The following is a 13,150-nucleotide window of genomic DNA, read 5'->3' as shown; positions in this document are numbered from 1 at the left end:
CTTAATACGCGAAGAAAGGTTCTAAAAACTGAAGAAGAAAATATCTCTTCTAAACGTAAGTATACGTTAGTGTAACACTTTCATCAAAACAGAAAACTTATAAATCAATTCGCGCATTAGAATTTAAAGGAAATACGGTAACCAACAGATTATTTTCATCTGTCGAAAGTAGAAAATGTCTATATTATTATACAATGGAAATCACTACTCTCCCTGTGTGGATATTTCGTTAGATCACAATCCAGTAAATGAAATAAAAATGAATCTTTCAGTTTTACGTCCCATGGTTATGCCGGCTAGGCTAAAGGAGACGGCGATAATGAGAAATGAATGAAATGATGGAATGAAGAAAGTGGGAGGAAACGGGAGAATCCCGAGAAAACCCACGCACACGGTATTTGTCCACCACAAAACTCACTTGGCAGATTACAATCCAGTGGTAGCCGAAATCAGTCTCGATATGCAGTAGGGAAATGCATCTCGGATGAATGGATGTAATATTTCAGAAATTTTTAAGTTAAAATACCAAAGCTGCCAATTATCACGAAAATTTTTGAACCAAATCAAGACTCGATCTCACCAGAATCACATTAAATATTATAATCTGCCATGATTCCGCTAACAAGAAATAAGACCTTGCATTTTTATACATATGTGCTGCAGTAATTGTAGTAATTTTAAGAGGATCCACTAGCTTACTGCATCAATCCCAGGACATGTTGTGAGCTAAATTATATACTTTTCCAGAGTTCCTCAGTTTTATCTCATATTATTGTACCATCAATTCTTTTACAATTATATATTTACATTTATAACCAGTCCTCTTCCAACATACAGGACATACCCGTGAGACGTCAGTTTTATGTCCCGCAATTATGCCGTAGACTAACAGCCATTTCAGAACAAAAACCATTCCAATTGGTGGGAAAACCACTAAATATGCAGTAAATTTGAATGTCCAAAAATAAAGCCGATGATGGAACATACTTAACGTGCTTTAACTTTTCTTAAAACTCACTTGAGTCTCAGATCTAATTACCCACTACACTCGAATTCCACAGTAACAGGTTGCAGAAACATATTTAATTGTAGCAATGCTTATAATCAATGAAATGTGTGTTTTCTCAGATAAGTTACTGGTTAATCATGTACTTAGCTTTTAGACACGTACATAATGGTTCTCCAACGCATTCTGTGTCTTTTCAATATCATATATAATCAGCAGCTTCGAGTTGTCAGAAAGCTCATTACCCAATGGGATGGAGCATTGGTTGTGTTTATATTACTGGTGAACGTGTTACTAGGACAAAAATATACTACCAATTGATATTTCAATGTTGTTCCCTGTAGAGTAAATTCAGTATAATTAGCGTGGAATGATTTATATGAATTCACTGTTCCTGAATTACTTCTTGCAACGAAATTACCAGGTTAAATTACTTTCTTCCAACGAAAATAGCAAGTTTTTCCGCGTTTCGTGGAAACTAATTCCAAAATCACATACCCGATCCCTCAAAATGAATTCTCCAAAAGCCACTCTTAAATTTTCTGTCTCGAAACTTCCCCAAATCAATTTCTTGCATGATATATCCATATTTAACAAGTCAGTACATTGCTATTGCTTACAAATTTTGAGATTGTATGCTGAGCGTTTCAAAAATGAATTTGTATTAATAATTGAGAACCTTTTAATCAAAATGCTACAACTCTGAGTAAATAACATAAAACTTTTAGAATATACAGAAAATATTTGTACAACATTTCATCCTCCTAGAATGAGAAAATGTCTTACAAGCTTTTTATTTTCTAAAATGCTGCATTTAAGAAAATCTCTTACTTATAGTATTGAGTAAGCATCTAAAACTCAGTATCTTAAATGGGCGAAACAATTATCGGTGTACAATAGTTCAGATTTTTTTTTCTCTCTCTCTTTTTTAAATAAGAAAATGCATAAATTTTAATAGTGTGGTTCTTTAGAAAAGTAGAAGCACAAAGAAATTTGCACATAGGCGAATACCTACTGCTTATTTTTTCTGCAACCAGCTTTCGGATGTCTGGAGACATGATACTCGCACTAGCGATTTTCAGAACAAAGAAAGTTGAATGTATCTCGGTGGCGAGTTGTTCCTTTTCATAAATCATGAAAACTGTTCACATCGTAAATTCTTTATTATTATTATTTTCTTGGAAGTGAATCGAGAGCAGCAGAAAAATTAGCCGCACGCCACGAATTTTGACATGTTTGATCTAGGGTATGATGAACACATGTAAATTTTAAATACCTACGCCCAACTGTTTCGGAAATCTGGTAAATGGCAATGAAAAGGTCCTAACAGTTTTCTTCCCTTGAGGACTGAATTTTGTAAAACTATTCTCGTATTATCCTTAACCTCGGGTTCAATACGAAAATATGACGAAAATTTCAAGTTTTTACGCCCGACAGTTTCGGGGACCTGGTAGACGAAAAAATCAAGGCAACCTTTTTCCTGCTTAAAGGACACATTCCGTAAAACTTTCTATTCCTTTGGAAAAGAGATACAGAAAATACTAATACAAAATTTCAAGGTCCTACAAATAAGTATCGGGTATCCAGAGAACGAAAAAACGTAAGACCCACTTTACCTTTTGTGGTACCATTTCGCAAAATCCTGTCTCATCCATGCAAATTGCAGTGTACATGGAAAATGTTTATGAAAACGTTTGAGGTTCTACACCTAAAAAGTTTCGAACATCTGTAGAATGGCAGAGAATTTTTTAGGAGAAGTAGCTTTTAAAAGAAAAAATATTCTCTAAAATATGTTTAAAAATATAAATGTTAGTTTTTTTATTGTGCCTATTGCAACAACCCTACTACTAAATTGCAGAGTGAAATTGTCTTGAAAAACCTTGGGAGTTTATTTACGTCATCGAGATTCAAATCCAGTGGTACCAAATTCAAAACTTGTGTATACACCACCCGCATTACAACTCTAATTGCGGACGACGTATCCACTACACTATCCAGAGCGTTAAACCTTCTCAGGTTGCTGCTAGAAATTAGAAGACAGCAATAAATAAAATGCACTATATTAGACGTGCAGCTAACATTTAACAGACAAAATATTAGACACTAGGCCGTATTTCACATCAACAGTTCTCTTTATCCTGTTCCCGTGGAAACCTGCTACATTATTCAAGGTTTATTGAGAACTGAAGTCTTTAATCATGCTAGTTTAGCTTCCAGATCTTAGCTTAACCGAACGGAACACTATAGTCCGCGTCACTCGAATTGGCGTATGGCTCCTGCCAGTAAGCTCGCAGTGCATTGTTACTAAACCCTCAGGGAGGAATCTAATCATTCATAATTGATTTTATTCGTATTTGTGGACAATTATGAGTGATCAGATTCCTCCCTGAAAGTTTTAGTGACAGCGCACCGCGAACTTATTGGCTGATGCCACACACCAATTCGGGCGACGCAGACTATAGTAATATAAAGGAACATCAGTTATACTACGCGTGTTATGTCCTAGTGCACACTTTCGTAATAATTTAGCAGTTCAGCACCTGGAATTAGTCTCTCTTCTTTTCGTATCACACCTGTACCATTACTTAAATTTCAGTTTTGTTCTCTATTTAAATATTATTACTCAATAGTTCAACAAACACAATTTCCAGAAATACTAAAGAAGAAACTTATCTTAAAATAAAAACTGAACCCAATATGCACATATTCTCTGAAGGTTAAACTATTACCTGAATTCCTTCTAACTCTAGTATGTTAATTTTAATGTTTTGGTTCATACCTCGATCACATCAAAGATTGTTGTGAGTAATTTTCAGTAACATATTTTCGTTGTACCAAGTAGTCCGTTACAAAGAATTAAATTATCGTACACTAAAGATTGGCAAGGTATTAAAGGTGACTGTTTATTTTTCTTTCTCTGCAATCGGGATGCCACCATAATGAGCGCAATTTCTTTCGTATATTATTATTATTACTTACAGATATCATATTCTATTGTCTTCAAGAGTTATTCTATTAACAACTTTCTATCTTTACGTTCACAATATTGGGACAGGAAAACAATAAACTACTAATGAGCAATGGTTTTACTACAAAAAATAAAAGCCCTTTCTTCATGGCCTGAAATTCTTGTCCCATTACTTTCTATGTTAGTGCTTACAGGTATGCGCTTTGCAAACCACCGACAGAATAAATCACGAGGGAGCAAAGGCATGCGAGCGAGTACAGTTGAGTTAGAGCGTATAGAATGACATGTAGCCAAATATGTTACTGTTATCTAAAGATCACTGAGAAAAAGCATATAATAGGATAAACTTTACACACTGTGTGTAGCGTTTCATTACCAAACTTTACATTTGCATGACCCTATTAGTTATGTGTATATCACCTGCAGAAACAAATTCCTCCTTAGTTATTACTCTAAGTAATAATTTGGTAAGTAATAATTTCACTTGTAAATTCTACAAACCTTAGTTACGGCACAGTTCAAGTGAATCAAATTTTCAACATAGCGGCACACCGTTCCATGATCGCGGAGACCTTACGTAGTGTTTCATACAAAATACACAACGTAGTGTTTCACAATGGAGCTTCTTTTCTACATCATTTCATGCTACTTGCTTCCAATTGACACTTAAATTTATACAATAATTTTCATAATTTTTTAAAAATAAAGTAACAAGTACTTACACGACTAGACTTTATTAATGAGATCAAATGTTAGAAAAAGCTAACAATTTCGCTTGGCAAATGCAAAGCAGATACACTAAAGAGTCAATTTTATTGAGCCAGCATATTGTAGACATGACAAATAATGTACTGTTCAGGAACAAATTATCATTCTGCTTTGAATGCTAGGGAATTGTTATGAGCCATTCCATGTCAAATCAACACACCCAATTTACCTCACCATTTTAGATTTTGTTAAAATTTGGTATAGTTATAGTGGGTGCTGAGACTAAGGAAAATACCAAATTTCAATGTTTTATCTCAAACAGTTTTTGAAATATGGGGATGTAAAATTTGCAAATACTAGCCAAAAAAGCGTGAACATACTTTCTTTAAATCGCTCTAGGAACTGTAATAGTTGAGCTAGAGAGCTGGAAAAGGTGTCGTTTTGCAGCATTTCGTATGCTCTTTCCAGTGATATACAACACAACATAGGTTCTAATAAATTTTTTTTTTTCAAAATACGAATTAAAATTTTGATTTATTTTTTTTTTCCAAAAAGTACATAATTTAAAATTTTCAAAATATTTCCATAAATACTTGGTACTGTTTTAAATCAAATGGCAAAGTATAAATATGGGATGATGATGGGTTCATCGTTAAAAAAAAAAATATTTCTGTCACCTGTTTTCCACTAATAGCCTATATTTGGGTATTTGGACCAAACATATCTTCAACAAATAAGAATTTAACATAATAGGTACTAACGCTAATTTTTAAACAACTATATATAAAATATAAAGTAACAATAATTAACCTGAGGAAATTTTGAATTGAAAGCAGTTTCCAAAAAAAAAAAAATCTCGGACCTTTACAGATTATATTTTGAAAAAGCCAATTGGGTTTGGTTTACATCACTTTCAACAAGAGTGTATGTTCTCCCAATCAGAGTAAACGGAATATGTGAGAATATCCACAACTGACACCCACAGGACGTCCGCGTGTGTTGGGTAGAAGAATGATGTAGCTGGTCCACACGGATGAAAAAAAGTTATTTTCACTTCATCAAGTTCTTCATTTTTGTCTAAAATGTACCCAAGCCACCAGTTGTTGTCATACACAGTGGTAACGTAGCCTGATATGTCTTGTAGCTTCAGTTTGTTCGGCTATGTAGTTATCTCCCTCTCCCAACCTTGCACATCATCTGAAAAGTGTTTCACTAATAATTTTAATCTAGTTTTGGGAATGAATGCATGAAATTGCTGTGTTCCTTTGTTAACGCTGCTTCAAGCCGGCTTTTTAAGAACATTTCCGAAGCAACATAATCTTCTTGAGTGGAATAGGCAAAATCTATGTTTGTTATGTTATCTACTGCCCACTCAAATAGATCTCGTGGGGTTTGGATCTGGTTGTGGTATGGCCTTTGCAAACTTGCACGAGTTGTCAGTCTCCTCACGGAACCCCGTACTCCGTCGCAAGGCCCCTTCCCATGTGCTGTGGCTGAAAAGTGCCACTCGGCTTTGATGTTGAAGTCTTCCTCATGAAGGCAAAGGTTCAGAAAGTTTTTCTTATTTTTGTATTGAGCAGCAGAACCGTCTGAAAAATAGTAAATCTTTTTTGGAAGTGTCTGAAATTTGTTTTAGATATGAAATTAGCTTCTTTTGAAAGGTGTACACAGCAATAGTATTGTGCTCTAGGCAATCAGAAACAATGACAAAGCTCACATGTTCAATTTTGTCTTCCTCTTTGTAATATATAACAAAGGGATGTATAGTAGCCTGTTGGCTTGTCCAGTGGTAACTCTGAGCTTCATCCTGTAGAACTATACTATAATTTTCTGAAAAATCACAAATTATACGAATATTACAAATGAGAAAGCCAGTAAGGTTGATATAGTAATAAAAGACAGCCATAAGTTTAAGCAATGGCATTATGTGAAACGTCAATACACTTGGTTTAACTTCAATTTCCAAATGCTGAAATGATTGACTGCGCAAATAAACTGACATAGCAATGTACATTTTGAGTAATCTGGTTGGATTAGAAGTATTACATCAATACTTACACTTTTATCATACCTTATTTCAATTTGTATTTATAGGTCCAATGTTCAACATTTTGTTTTACCAATTTATAGGCTATTAGTATAAAATTAAACTTGATCAACTTAATTTAATTATAGCATGTGCTGATTGGTTTCATTTTAAGATGATATTTTGATATTTCATATATATTGTTATTTACCTGTCTGTATGTTTTAATTAAATTCTTATTTGTTGAAGATATGTTTGGTCCAAATATAGGCTATTAGTGGAAAACAGGTGTCAGAAATATTTTTTTTAACAGTGAACCCATCATCATCCCATATTTATACTTTGCCATTTGATTTAAAACAGTACCAAGTATTTATGGAAATATTTTGAAAATTTTAAATTATGTACTTTTTGGAAAAAATTTAAAACAAAATTTTAATTCGTATTTTGAAAAATTTTTTTATTAGAACCTATGTTGTGTTGTATATCACTGGAAAGAGCATACGAAATGCTGCAAAACAACACCTTTTCCAGCTCTCTAGCTCAACTATTGCAGTTCCTAGAGCGATTTAAAGAAAGTCTGTTCACGTTTTTTTGGCTAGTATTTGCAAATTTTACATCCCCATATTTCAGAAACTGTTTGAGATAAAACATTGAAATTTGGTATTTTCCTTAGTCTCAGCACCCACTATAACTATACCAAATTTTAACAAAATCTAAAATGGTGCGGTGCGGTAAAATTTTTATTTAAAGTGTGTTGATTTGACATGGAATGGCTCTTATTCGGTTCTTAGAAACTGACAATCTCATATTAAAATCTCGTTTTCTTCCATTTTAGGAGTCATGCTTACATTGATGGAATACTGATTTCTCTTAGCAGGATCTTACTGCCCTAGAAACCAGGGTTGGCTGGTTTAAACCAAAAAACGAAAATATTCGTAAAAGTGTAAGTGTTTGTAAAATCTTAATGAACACACATTTGTGGGTTATCACGTTTCACTCCCGTATATTATTCGTATTATATTCAGACCTAAATTCCCCATTCATTACTCAAAAAGATTATACTACAAAAGCAACTTTTTTATATATAAGTTTAAAAATGTTTGTTTTGTGATTTTTTTGTAGTTATTATTGTTATGTAATTGCAATCAAAGAAAAATTCTAAATATTGTTTTGTTTCAATGTTTACTATTGATAAAATACATCGAAATGCCGTACTTTGTGTGTGGGGGGGAGGGTCATACAGACCCCACGACAGGCATTTAGTGAAATGAGAAGTATCTTCGGTATCTATTTATGTATAAATGAGTCTTAGCTAAAGTGGACTCAAATAATTCGTATCTTTGTGATATGCAAATTAAGTCGTTGTATTTCTTTAATTTGGACCAATAAAAGTCGTTGTCAACTAACTTGAATTAAATTAGTTCTTCTGTACTCCGTAGTATTTTGAAATTGTCCATATGCAATTCAATATAATGGTTTCACTTGTGCAACTGTTTATCTTTTTGTCCTTCTGAAATGACTCTTGACAGCTATATTAAGAAGCATGTAAAGATGAGTACAACGTATGTTTATCAGGATTCCTTCGTGAGCTAGTCGGCAGACGTATCGCATTTGTGGCCAATTAGTCCTGGTTCCGAGTTCAAATGGAGGACAATTTCTCTCGGATGTAACTCGAGAAGCAGTTTTTATTCCGCTTTAAGCTTATGAGACCCCTTCCAGCATAACCCGGCTGTTGCATAACAACACCAAGGCGAAACAAACTTATTTCTGTCCATATATCATATGAATATATAGAGCAAATTATTTAAACCAAATAACCCTGGTTTAAACCAAAAAAACCTTGTTTAAACCAAAAAAAAACCTGTTTTTTGGTTTTTTCAATAAAAATAATGGTTTTTGCCAACCCTGCTAGAAAGTGATTTTTTGAGGGATCGCATTAATAGGTGCAGGTTGACTGACTTTACAGTGCATAAAAGACGAACCAACTTGTGCTAAATGGCCACTAAAAACACACGAATGTTATCTAAACAAGTCTCGGAAGGTAGAAAGCAAGGAAGTCCGCACGGTAGCGCGTCAGTAGGGAGCAGGCCGATCGGCGACAATGGGTATACACATAAACGAAAATAGTGGGAAAACAGTACATATCCCATCAAAATACAGCTTTGTGACACTTATCTTCTCACTTTGTACAATGTCTTCCTATGCTTTTACATCATGTCGCAAAGTGAACTCTGCAGTGGACAAACACTGTGTACGTGGGTTTTCTCGGAGTTCTCTCGTTTCCTCTCACTTTATTCACTCCACCATCTCATTTACTTATCATCACCGTCTCCAATTTTGCGTAGTGGTACACAAAAGTCATAAAAAATGGTAATTAATTTCCACTGTCGGCGCATTTCAGTACTATTTCGGAAACCAGTATTTTGTTTACAACTGTACCTTTCATACTGTCAAAGCAAAACAAGGGATATACTTGACATAAAATGAGCGAGTGCATATCCAATACGACACAGTATCATACAAAATACCAATGGCTGAGTATTTCCGAACGATGCAGGAAACCTGTACTTTTTAGAAGTGTACAGTCACTAGTGTGAAACCCACTACAAGAGTTCTAACTTATGCGGTTTTATGCAATATGAAACAATTTTTGTACTATCCTCGCTTATGCGCATACCCTCCGTCGCTAACGCGCCTGGTCCCAACGGAAGCGCACTCCTGCCTTGCCTCGGTCAGACAACATTCTCGCTTTTAGTTGCCACCTTGCACAAATTGGTCTGTTATGTCCACATGCACCATGTTAACAACAGTCTAGAACACCTTAGGGAATCGTTGACGGACTTATTCTGGACCTGTATCAAATTTTGTCTCATATTTGAGTAGCGCATCATGGAGTTCTTATGACCTTACATTCTGTAGTATGTATTCTCGCATTTTACGCATGTCAAACATAAGATACACAATTATTCGGGTTACAAATATTCAAATTCAATTTCTTATGCAAACTTTACAAAAGTTCCTCCCTCCCCGTCTTGCTGATTCACATTGCTTCAAACCACTGTCATTACGAATAACGATCACACGCCTGCCTGTGCTCCCTGAGGGTCCCTCATGGATGCAAAATGAATTCCTTCCCGGAAGGATACCACATCCGGATCATAAAAGAATATTCGATCATAAAATTTGAGTAAAATCTAATGTACTTATGTATCAAAGCAATGTATCGTGAATTTCGTTAATATGATATCTTTCACTGGTAAACTACAGCACATAATTCGGGTTAAGTGCTGTATCGCCGGACCAATTTTAGGAAATTTACCAGGTGAATTGGAGAATTCATTTAAGTCTGTGAGGAAGAATAAGTAAGTCAGATGAGGGTGAATAGTAAAAGTTAAGAAAATGGTTGTTTTTGATCTTGTAAGAGGCACTGTATGTGGTGGCGGATAGACTAATTCGCGGAAAGGTACACTCGTTATTCTATATGGATTTATAGATTGTAAAATGCTCAGAAAAACTCGGGCAAGTCTTTAATTTGCCTATTTCATGTCGAGAACAGAGCCCAACAAACTCCTGTGGGGCTTCCAACCCGTTCCTCCTCCTCCTCCTATTACTTTTATAACGGAATGCAGTACATTTTCGTACTTTTTTTTTTTTTCGATTTTCAAATTGGTCTGGCGATACAGCACTAACGCCCACAATTCCATATACATAGATTGTCCGAGAGGAAAGATTTCAGTTTAGGCAATTCATTAGATAATCGACTGCTAAAAGTACTTTTCTGTAAACTGAACCTGACTATTAAAAACATCCACTGCAGAGAACTGATTGCCTGATGTTTTAATCTTGTTCTTGAAGGTATTTAAACAAATAGGGGCCACAAATAAGAAATGTCCCTACACCTTCGATATCTACCTCTATTACTCGCCTCCCTTCGCTCAGTTCTTAAAGAATTAAGAGTTAACTTGGCTTAAGTTTAGAGTTGCCCCTCCAGTCTGAAGGTGCCCTTGGACTTTGCAACATAGAAAAAACAGTGCTTAAAGTATTAAAAATTGTTACATTTCACTTAATTTCATTACTCCGTGTGCTTCACAAAAATTTAAAAGGTTTTCTTCATTATTTTTGCGCACCGGTTACACCTGTTCGCCATATTTTACAACTACCATGCTGCTGAAACCTTCCGCATCCAGCAAATAGTACTTTAAGTATCTTTTCTCGTATTAAACATAACTCTCCTGCCGAACTTACATTCCTTAACATCAAATAAAAACTTCAAATTATCATTTCTTACCTCATTTCTCATGTAAATTTTCCTGATTTTTATAAAAAGCGGAGGGGTAACTCTAAACTTAAGCCGTTAACTTTATGTAAATAATCTATGTAAAGTCACGGTATATTTATGTACACGATAAAATAGAGATAATGTGGGACTGGGATGCCAAAATCAGGTATAACATACCAAAACATGAGAAGAAAGGACGAATTTTAAGCAAAGAATTCCGGTCCCCAAACCCAAACGCCCTAATCTAACCTAAACCATCAAATATACAGAAAATATAGAAGTTTTAAGTAAAAGGTACTGGCCCCTCAATTCCAAAAACATGCCTAAAATATATTTGCCACGAAAATAGAACACTGGCATTGATTAAGAAAAGGAAAGAAATCCACATGTATGATAACAAATTCTGCATTTGGACGAATTACTGTATCATATGGTAGCACCCAGATACTTAAAACTACCTGGAAAGTTTTAAAAAATAATTTAAACTGAAACCTATTAGCTTTCCATGTGCCTTTACACGTTAACAGTAAGCTAATTATACGACACGTTAATATACACACAAAATTCTACATCTATAAACATATCCACATGCACAAAACACACGATACTAAGTTCATGAGCAATGTTAGATTCCAAATAAATAGCTTACATTTCTCGAGCATAGTACTAGCATGTAAAGGTATTTTTTTAAAAAAAATAAATGAATTATAGTTGCACTCGTAATACTACAAATGACATCCCTCATGAAATCGAACATTGCACATAAAGCTTAGGTGGGCTTCTTATATATTACGGCTTACATGATTAGGCGTAGCCAGCCACTTCCACTAGATGGTCGCAATTTTATCTCGAACTCTGTGCAATTGCTCCTTAAAACTGTTCATTCTCAAATCATAAATTCACACAAAATACGAAACAATGTAATCAATATAATAATTATGAATTTGTTTTTTTGAATTTCAGGATTATGATTAGAGGACAAAGTAAGGTCAAACAAATGGCGTCATGTGGACAGAGTACCTAGGTATGATTTCAATTCTAACGCAGTTTCTCGCTATTAATCGATTGTATTTTATAGTCTTTTGAAACAATATTTTCCTACTTCAATTCATAAACGATCTAATAAATATATTAATAGTGAATCATGCTATACTAAGCTTATCGCGAAATAACCGTCCCTTTCCCAGCGAAACTTTCTTAGCCTTACTTCCGGTGAACGTCATGCATCCGGGAGTTACAAAATACCAAGCTACATAGTTTGCGAATACAAAGTAAAAACCACTTAAAACAAGTGAACTAGAAAGAGTACAAAAGTCAGAAAATAATAAAATTATAATTTATATTATGAACAGACATAGCATAAATCATTCAAAATGCAAAAATGTTTCTTGTAAACTTCATTTCTGTGACAATAATAAAATTGTACTAGTGTGCATTTGATTCTTCCTCCTGAAGTATGGTTCCTCCTGAAGTAAGAATTCAGGGCATAATATTATTTGCAGTATTCATTCGTCGAAATCAAAGGCGGACTGGGCCGCCCGAATACCTGGAAATTTCCTGGTAGGCCCTGCCCTCTGCAAAATCACTTAAGATATTGCTCGATTAGTTATAACTAATTCAAAACTCTCTTCTAGTTCATAGTAACCAGTGGTGTAATTAAAGGACCCGTTGTGCAAGCGAAGGGGAAACTAGGGGAAGGGTCACTTCCCAACCCGTATTCTTGTTTGTTCAAAAATCAATAAGACAATAAAAAATAAGTCTCAAAAATACATCTAAGTTATTAACTCGTAAATGTAATCTCATCCATAGTTTATTTATTCAAGAGTGTGATGTGCAATCGATAACACATAAAGAGCATGGGCCTGATTCTATTCTCCTACGATAAGAAAACCGTGTTAGGCATGGAGTTGTTGGACGCGAGTTTTGACGATTAATAATGATCCCTCCAGCGTACACAGATGACACAAGCCTAACAATAACATAAACAAACTATGATATTGTCTGCGATAAAATTGACGAGACAACTCGTAGTTTAAAAAACTGGTTTGCTCAAAACAAACTAAAATTAAACACACACAAATCTACAGCTCTAAATTTCCATCACATTCAAAATAAGTAGTGCGTAGAAATTGATATAATGTTAAATAATCATTAAAAAAA

The 13,150-nt window shown here is 34.6% G+C and overlaps 1 protein-coding gene across 1 annotated transcript in view; it reads right to left on the bottom strand.

Moving 5' to 3' along the window:
• Nucleotides 1-12,229, bottom strand: part of LOC145671874 (uncharacterized) — a 244,654-nt gene extending 232,425 nt beyond the window's left edge. Inside the window, exon 1 of the mRNA XM_081741105.1 lies at nucleotides 11,791-12,229. The gene's annotated coding sequence lies outside the window, so the exon portion shown is untranslated. The remainder of the gene's footprint in view (nucleotides 1-11,790) is intronic.
• Between the last annotated feature and the right edge of the window lie 921 nt (nucleotides 12,230-13,150).

This window comes from Thermobia domestica, chromosome 2 (assembly GCF_964235325.1).
Source record: "Thermobia domestica chromosome 2, izTheDome1.hap1.1, whole genome shotgun sequence".
Classification (NCBI taxonomy): domain Eukaryota; kingdom Metazoa; phylum Arthropoda; class Insecta; order Zygentoma; family Lepismatidae; genus Thermobia; species Thermobia domestica.
Note: the sequence above shows the minus strand (reverse complement) of the source record. Positions and strands in the feature narration are given on the sequence as shown.